At 43.7% G+C, this 8001-nt stretch overlaps 1 protein-coding gene across 2 annotated transcripts in view; it reads left to right on the top strand.

The window, feature by feature from the left end:
• The first annotated feature begins 5472 nt into the window (after positions 1-5472).
• The window catches only part of samd8 (sterile alpha motif domain containing 8), a 54854-nt gene continuing 52325 nt past the window's right edge, over positions 5473-8001 (top strand). For both annotated transcript variants that reach the window (XM_043678893.1, XM_043678894.1), the window contains exon 1: positions 5473-5648. The gene's annotated coding sequence lies outside the window, so the exon portion shown is untranslated. The remainder of the gene's footprint in view (positions 5649-8001) is intronic.

The raw sequence follows: 8001 nt of genomic DNA, 5'->3' as shown, positions 1-8001 counted from the left end.
TGCGTGCAATTCTGGTCTCCTTCCTATCGGAAAGATGTTGTGAAACTTGAAAGGATTCAGAAAAGATTTACAAGGATGTTGCCAGGGTTGGAGGATTTGAGCTGTAGGGAGAGGCTGAACAGGCTGGGGCTGTTTTCCCTGGAGTGTCGGAGGCTGAGGGGTGACCTTATAGAAGTTTACAAAATTATGAGGGGCATGGATAGGATAAATAGACAAAGTCTTTTCCCTGGGGTGAGGATGTCCAGAACTAGGGGGTTTAGAGTGAGAGGGGAAAGATATAAAAGAGACCTAAAGGCCAACATTTTCTCACAGAGGGTGGTATGTGTATGGAATGAACTGCCAGAGGATGTGGTGGAGGCTGGTAGAACTGCAACATTTAAGAGGCATTTGGATGAGTTAATGAATAGGAAGGGTTTGGAGGGATATGGGCCGGGTGCAGGCAGGTGGGAGTAGATTGGGTTGGGATACCTGGTCGGCATTGATGGGTTGGACCGAATGGCCTGTTTCCATGCTGACATCTCTATGACTCTAAAGGGAGACAGAGAGATGCTTTCTGCATCGTGGGCTGGCTATTACTGCTGTATTGTCCAAACACAAAATAATATCCATTTGCCCAAGAGCCAATCAAGAAATTTTTACTATGCTGAGTTCTCCTGAGTATGCACAACTAAATACTGGCAGAGAAGCCAATCAAATGTCTCGATCTGTGCAAATGTCCCCTGACATGCACCCATGGTGCTCAGGTGTCTAGTAATCTTCTGCCCACTTGAATAAGGCAACATTCAATCAGCAAAGCTTGTGAAGAAACACAAATGTTTTTTATTGCAAAAATATATTTTATTCATAAAAAATTATCTTTCTGTACATACACAGGTATGAAAGCAGTTCTGTACAGTCTTTGCATTTATAGAAAAAGGATTGTAATTTGACATTTGTCTTCGGCATTTCCTACATGCACAGGCGCTATTTACATACATTTAAGGCAAAAAGAGGGTCAGATAACTGAACAAACTTTGTTGTATTTTGGCAGAAGGATCTTTCCCGCCAGCTACTCCAAGCTTTAGTGCATCCCTCAACATGTAGTCTTGCACCTTGGAATGTGCCAGTCTACAACACTCGGTGGAGGTCAACTCCTTGTTTTGGAAGACAAGCAAGTTCTGGGCAGACCAAAGAGTGTCTTTCACCAAGTTGATGGTCAGCCAAGTACAGTCATGCTTGTCTTGGTTCTGTCCTGGGGAACAGACTGTAGAACACAGAGTCCTGAGGCATGGAATTGCTTGGGACAAACCTTGACAAAAACCAATGCATCTCTCGAGACCTTTTTTGCATAGGGACATTTCAGAAGGAGATGTATGACACTCTCTCCACCATCAATGTCCCTGCCACTTCAAGGGCAAAGTGTAGTGGCACAGAGAGTCCGGGCGTACATGAAGGATCTCACAGGTAATGCCACTCTCATCACCAGCCAAGCTACGTCTTGATGCACAAATGATGAGATAATAAAACAACAGTCTACCCCACTGAGCTCATTCATGATTCCTCAACTGGTGTTATTCAGACTGCAACAGATATGGTGATGACTGACGTGAACCTTATGTCAGATGCTGAGAAGATGCAAGTTCAAGCAAATGTGGGTGCCACGGTGGCTCAGTGGTTAGCACTGCTGCCTCACAGTAGCAGGGTCCTAGGATCGATTCCAGCCTTGGGCGACTGTCTGTGTGGAGTTTGCACATTCTCTCCATGCCTGCGTGGGTTTCCTCCGAGTACTCTGGTTTCCTTCCACAGTCCAAAGATGTGCAGGTCAGGTGAATTGACCATAGTACATTAGTCAAAGGGAAATGGGACTGAGTGGGTTACTCTTTGGAGGGTCGGTGTGGACTTGTTGGGCCGAAGGGCCTGTTTCCACACTGTAGGGAATCTAAAATAAAAAAACATTTTATTCCTGTCACTTCCTAGGAAAAATGCTCAGTATCTGTGACAGACATCATGCCAAGCAAGAAATAATCCTCAAGGAGTATGACTGAAAAACAAATGTTGGTTTCACCAGAAATGCAATTACTGTAAGTCAACAAAAGTGTCCAACCTAATTCTCAGTTCAAGTAAAAAGTCTATAAATTTCAACACAGATTTACTGGCAAATTGTGAATAAACGTTGGCACACACAGGGAAGGTGATGGCCTAGTGGTATTATCACTGAGCTGTTAATCCAGAGACCAGGTAATGTACTGGGAATTTGGATTTGAATCCTGCCACAACAGTAGGTGGAATTTGAATGTAATGAAAATGTGGAGTTAAGAGTCTCATGATGACCATGAATCCATTGTTGATTGCTGGAAAAACCCAACTGGTTCACTCATGTCCTTGAGGGAAGGAAATCTGCTGTCCTTACCTGGTCTGGCTTACAAGTGACTCCAAGCCCACAGCAATCTGGTTGACTCTTAACTGCCCTCTGGGCAATTATGAATGGGAAATTAATGCTGACCTAGCCAATGATGCCCACATACCATAAATGAATAAAAAAAAGACAGATTGAAGAGGTGGTGTATATAATTTCATGGAAGTTCCCACTGAGATCAGGTATTTAGTTCAGAGATCCAAGATATTGCAAAAAAAAAGAAAGAACCTGTTTGAACTGGACAGTTGTCCTCTGCAAAGGAAATCATGTGATTAAAAATCTTCTACATATTACTATGAAGCTTAAATAACTCCACAGAGGCGAGTATCCTGTCACCAAGTCACCCTTTTATTTACGTGTGGAGAGTCCTTGACACTGATCCATCTCCATCAGAGCCAGCTCTCAGAGAGAGCTGGATGTCTGACACTCCTACTAATGTCTGCCAGCCAAGGCTCCACGATTGGACCAGAATAACAGCAACAATCAAGGAACTCATATTCTATGAGATCCACCTGGCCAACCTCGTTACAATCATTATAAGAGCAACTCTGTGTTTCAGCAAACACGATGTCCTGAGGCAGGGGATCAACTTTGGATTTTGAAGGAGTAAGACCTAACATTGAGATCCCTCTCATACACTCAGTAAGAATATACCAATGTAACTTGTACTAAGCTGCTATTATGAAATAAACTATACCTTGCATATGACAAAAGGCTCTTCTCATTCAACCAAACAGGCTCCGTTGATTCCTACCAGAAAACAGGATAGTGGCCGCAAATATATGGTGAACGAATATTAATCTTACAACATTTCCCTCCTCGGTAGTTCAGGGATCAGACACATCCCAAATTGGATCAGGCCCTCTCTCAGGCCATAAATAGAGCATGCAGGTGGCTCAAAGTAACTATGAACTGCAGACTCTCTACCTGCAGCTCTTTCCTGCCCCCTCCACCTGAATGGAAGCCAAGTCTGCACATTCACAAATGTTATTTATTATACCCGTTGCACCTGATGCAGTCTCCTTTACATTGGGGAGACTGGACACTTTCTCGCAGAGCGCTTTAGGGAACATCTCCGAGACACCCGCCCCAACCAACCCCACCGCTCCGTGGCCGAACATTTCAACTCCCCCTCCCACTTTGCCAAGGACATGCAGGTCCTGGGCCTCCTCCACTGCCACTCCCTCCCCACCTGGAGGAAGAACGCCTCATTTTCCGTCTTGGAACACTTCAACCCAGGGCATCAATGTGGACTTCACCAGTTTCCTCATTTCCCCTCCGCCCAGTTCCCTTACCCCAGTTCCAACATAGCAACTCAGCACCATCCTCATGACCTGTCCTACCTGCCAATCTTCCTTCCCACCTATCCTCTCCAATTTATTACCTCCAACCCTACCTCCATCCACCTATCTTCTTAGCTACCTTCTCCCCAGCACCCCCCCCCTCGCATTTATCTCTTCACCCCAGAGACTCCCAGCCTCATTCCTGATGAAGGGCTTTTGCCCGAAACGTCGATTTTCCTGTTCCTCAGATGCTGCCTGACCTGATGTGCTTTTCCAGCACCACTCTAATCTTGACTGGAAGCCAAGTCTGTTGGTCTGGTTTTCTTTAGGACAGATCCTATCAGAACAATAAGCCTTAATCTGCATTGTTAGACCACACAGCATCTGAAGAATTCCATGTTTCTGGACTGAAACCCTTTCCCATCACTTTTTTGGGTGCAGGATCAATGTTTTATTCCTTCAATGACAACATCACAGCTTGCACACTGACAACTCTCTCGACATGATTCCATTATCCTTTTGACAGCGCTCCGAAAGCTCGTATTTCCAAATAATGTTTGATTTTTAACTCTATTCAATAAGACAGGGTTAAATTTGGTGTCTGACAGTCTGCCAGAAATAACTATTTCTAGTTAGGCAATTTATCCCCACCTCCTATCTGAATCAGTGATATTACACTGGCAGCCCTCAATCCCCACCATTTTGCATAATATATACTACAGGGAAATCCTGCCTTCCAAAGGAATGTAATGCAAGCTCACACTGTAAAGTGGTACTCCTTCAGATACAACCTGAAGCTTCTTTGCTTTTTAAGTGGCTGGATATTAGGTACTTTTATGGCACGATTTGAAGAAGAGCAAAGATCACTTGTTGATTACTGGTCTCTGTTTCTTTTCTTTCTGCATCACCTTTCCCTTTGGCTCTGTAAAACTAATCCCTTTGTCATTCAATCTCTCCTCTCGCAGCTCCCTCGGTGGTCCTACGGTTATTGCAAAACACACGAGGAAACACAACTTTGCAATTAAACTCCTGACCATCGGCTTAACTTGTCAATGTGTACGTACTTCTGTCAAACTTGCAGATCGCTCAGGGTTTGTTGTCCCTTCGGTTCTGCAGGTGGCGCTGCGACTGAAATTCCGTGATTCGCGTTGTGTGGGACTTGTTGTCCCTGCAATGCTGCAGGTGGCGCTGTACGTGGAGTTCACAATGGGGGTTGTGCGGTGTTTAATGTCCCTCCACTGCTGTAGGTGGCAGTGTGTGTGGAGTTCACTCTGGGTGTTGTGCGGTGTTTAATGTCCCTCCGCTGCTGTAGGTGGCAGTGTGTGTGGAGTTCACCGACTGAAATTCCGTGATTCGCGTTGTGTGGGACTTGTTGTCCCTGCAATGCTGCAGGTGGCGCTGTACGTGGAGTTCACACTGGGGGTTGTGCGGTGTTTAATGTCCCTCCGCTGCTGTAGGTGACAGTGTGTGTGGAGTTCACTCTGGGTGTTGTGCGGTGTTTAATGTCCCTCCGCTGCTGCAGGTGGCAGTGTGTGTGGAGTTCACACTGGGTGTTGTGCGGTGTTTAATGTCCCTCCGCTGCTGTAGGTGGCAGTGTGTGTGGAGTTCAATCTGGGTGTTGTGCGGTGTTTAATGTCCCTCCGCTGCTGCAGGTGGCGGTTTGTATGGAGGTCTCACTGGGTGTTGTGCGGTGTGTAATGTCCCTCCACTGCTGCAGGTGGCAGTGTGTGTGGAGTTCACTCTGGGTGTTGTGCGGTGTGTAATGTCCCTCCACTGCTGCAGGTGGCAGTGTGTGTGGAGTCCACTCTCCGAGTTGTGCGGGGCTGCAGGGGACGCTGTGTAATGTTGTGTGTGTGGGAAGCTGACGATGAGGTGGAGTTTTCCCTTGGTGTTCATCTGACATGGGGGCCGGGCTCCGGCATTAACAGAAGAAGCAGTATATGCTCCTGACACGGAGCGTGTCTGTGGGGGTAAGTAACAGCTGTCTTTTAAGCCGGCGCGTGTGGGACTGTTATCAAGGCCCAGCTGTGAGGGTCCTCAGAGCTGCAGCCAGACCCCAGAGCCAGAGCTCCATCGCTGGCTGTACTGTTCCCCCTGAATGATACTGTCTGTTTGCTGACAAACCTTTACCGAAAAAAAACCCACTTTATGTTTTATGGGAAATAGATCACTGAGAGATCAGGACAGTTGATTCCGTTGAATATATCTAGCTGAAGATCAGTGAAACCTAACGCAGATAAAATACTACACCGATGAGCAAACAAGTTTTAGGATCTGTTCCCATTTGACCTGGTTCCAGACAGTAGATGGATTTCTGGATCTGAATTGATCCACCTCTCTCTCTCTCTCATATGCCAGACATAAAAAGCAATCTAATTGTGTATTGTGTGAAATGGTAGCTTTGTTATTGTTACAATGCAGTAGACTTGATCAGGCAATTCTTAATAGTGTTTGGCAAGTTTGGTTTTTGATTTGGATTGGATTGGCAGAGTCACTTACAGACACATTTTTGAAAATTAAATCATATGAAGTTGTGTAATGTCAGAAAGTTCACATTTTCCAGTGTTAGGTTTCACTTTATTGTTTGTGACCAACCCCCATTTCTTGGACTATTTGAGCATTACTTACTGAAATTCATATTCCAACAGTACTTAAAAATGACATGGGTAAACTCTCATGTGGTCAAATCCAGGTTTTTTAATATTCACTATTTCTTCCTGGGCCTAACAATACAGTCTGTTGGAAGGATTCTGGTACGGTTCTTAGTTTACATCAAAATAAACAAGACAAGTGCAATCTATCTGACTAATCATGGAATACAGGAAACACTATATGTCACAACAGGTGTTACGCTCCTATTCAGATATTCATTCAGCCCTCTTGAATTATGTAGCCCATCCTGCTGAGGTTTCTCACAGTGTTATACTGTAAGACTACAGGAGATCTCCAATCTCTACCTTACTTCAGGCAGACACACTTGTCACAATAATGTACGTGTGCTGAAATCACAAAATGAGCTGGAGTCAGGGGTAAGTCTGATTGGGCCACCACACTGGGAAAGTTCACTCAGTTTCTCTAAAGTTGCACTTTTAAGCCATTTAATCGTTGGGACATGATGCTCAAAGGTACAAATCTCAGTCACCTACAAGGACAAAAAAACTTGAATGCCCTATAGAATGACTAACTTTATGATGCAGTAATTTAGAATTGCTAATATATATTCGTGTTAACAGTCTATCATTGAAAAAAAAGATTCAACAGTAGAGTTATGACAAACTGAGAGAACCAGCATCATAATACCATTTTATCAGCAAATTGGCCAGGGTTCTTAGGCAGTGGAGGGCCAACATTTTGATCAATATCAAGTAATGGTGTGTTTCATTTCTCAAGAAGCCTCGTCATGAGCTTCCTTATTCTGACTCATGATCATGACTTAAGGCTTGTGATATGTGAATGACATACTTACTTTAGATCTTTCATCATGATCCGTTAATGTGCTGTACTCGAGTAGATTGGCCACAACCAAATGTGGCTGTCTCTACCCAAGCTGACCAGTATTATGAAAATATTGTTGAGACATTTTACAGCTTTGAGAAATAATATTTTTGAAAAATAATTTCCTGAAGTTGCAAAGCAATGAATCAATCTCAGCAGCTGCAAGAAGTTTGTACTAAGCTTCCTTTGTCAGTTGACTCTGGAGCGATTAAGCTAGCACCATATTGAAAGTGAACCAGCTGCATGCATGCAGATGTGACAGATCATTGAAGAAAACACTCCATTCTCTCTTGCTTCTCTAACCTTTCTTACACCCCGGCTCTCCAAAATTACTTGCAGAGATGTGTACATCATGGGCAGGTAGAATGCCGAGAGGTTGCACAACTTGTACTTTATATTCTTAATTTACACTTTCCAGTCCTGCTGTGTAAACGAATAAATGTAACAAAGTTTCCTCCAATTGATGGGATATTCTAAAAATAAGAATGGCGAAGACAATGCCATATTTTGATTGTTTGCAAAACATGCATTTGAACAAGAGAAATCTGTAATAAAACACTTATTAGTTTAGGAGCAACATTACCAATAATTGCATCTTACTGTCATGTCTTTTTTGTCTGTAATTTGTCAATTAGTGGGAGCTCCATAGGAATAATTAAATTGGATACAAAGAACGAGAAACAGTGAAGCAAAATAAATAAGGAATGAACTTACTGCTGATTTTGGGATTGATTTTGAATGTACAATAATATAAGAAAATAAGAAGTACAATAATATAAGAAATAAGAGGAGCAGGAGAAGACAATCTGCCTATCTGCCTGTTTGCTA

This window comes from Chiloscyllium plagiosum, chromosome 38 (assembly GCF_004010195.1).
Source record: "Chiloscyllium plagiosum isolate BGI_BamShark_2017 chromosome 38, ASM401019v2, whole genome shotgun sequence".
In the NCBI taxonomy this organism is placed as follows: Eukaryota; Metazoa; Chordata; class Chondrichthyes; order Orectolobiformes; family Hemiscylliidae; genus Chiloscyllium; species Chiloscyllium plagiosum.
The sequence above is the reverse complement of the archived record's forward strand: the minus strand, read 5'-3'. Positions and strand labels throughout refer to the sequence as shown.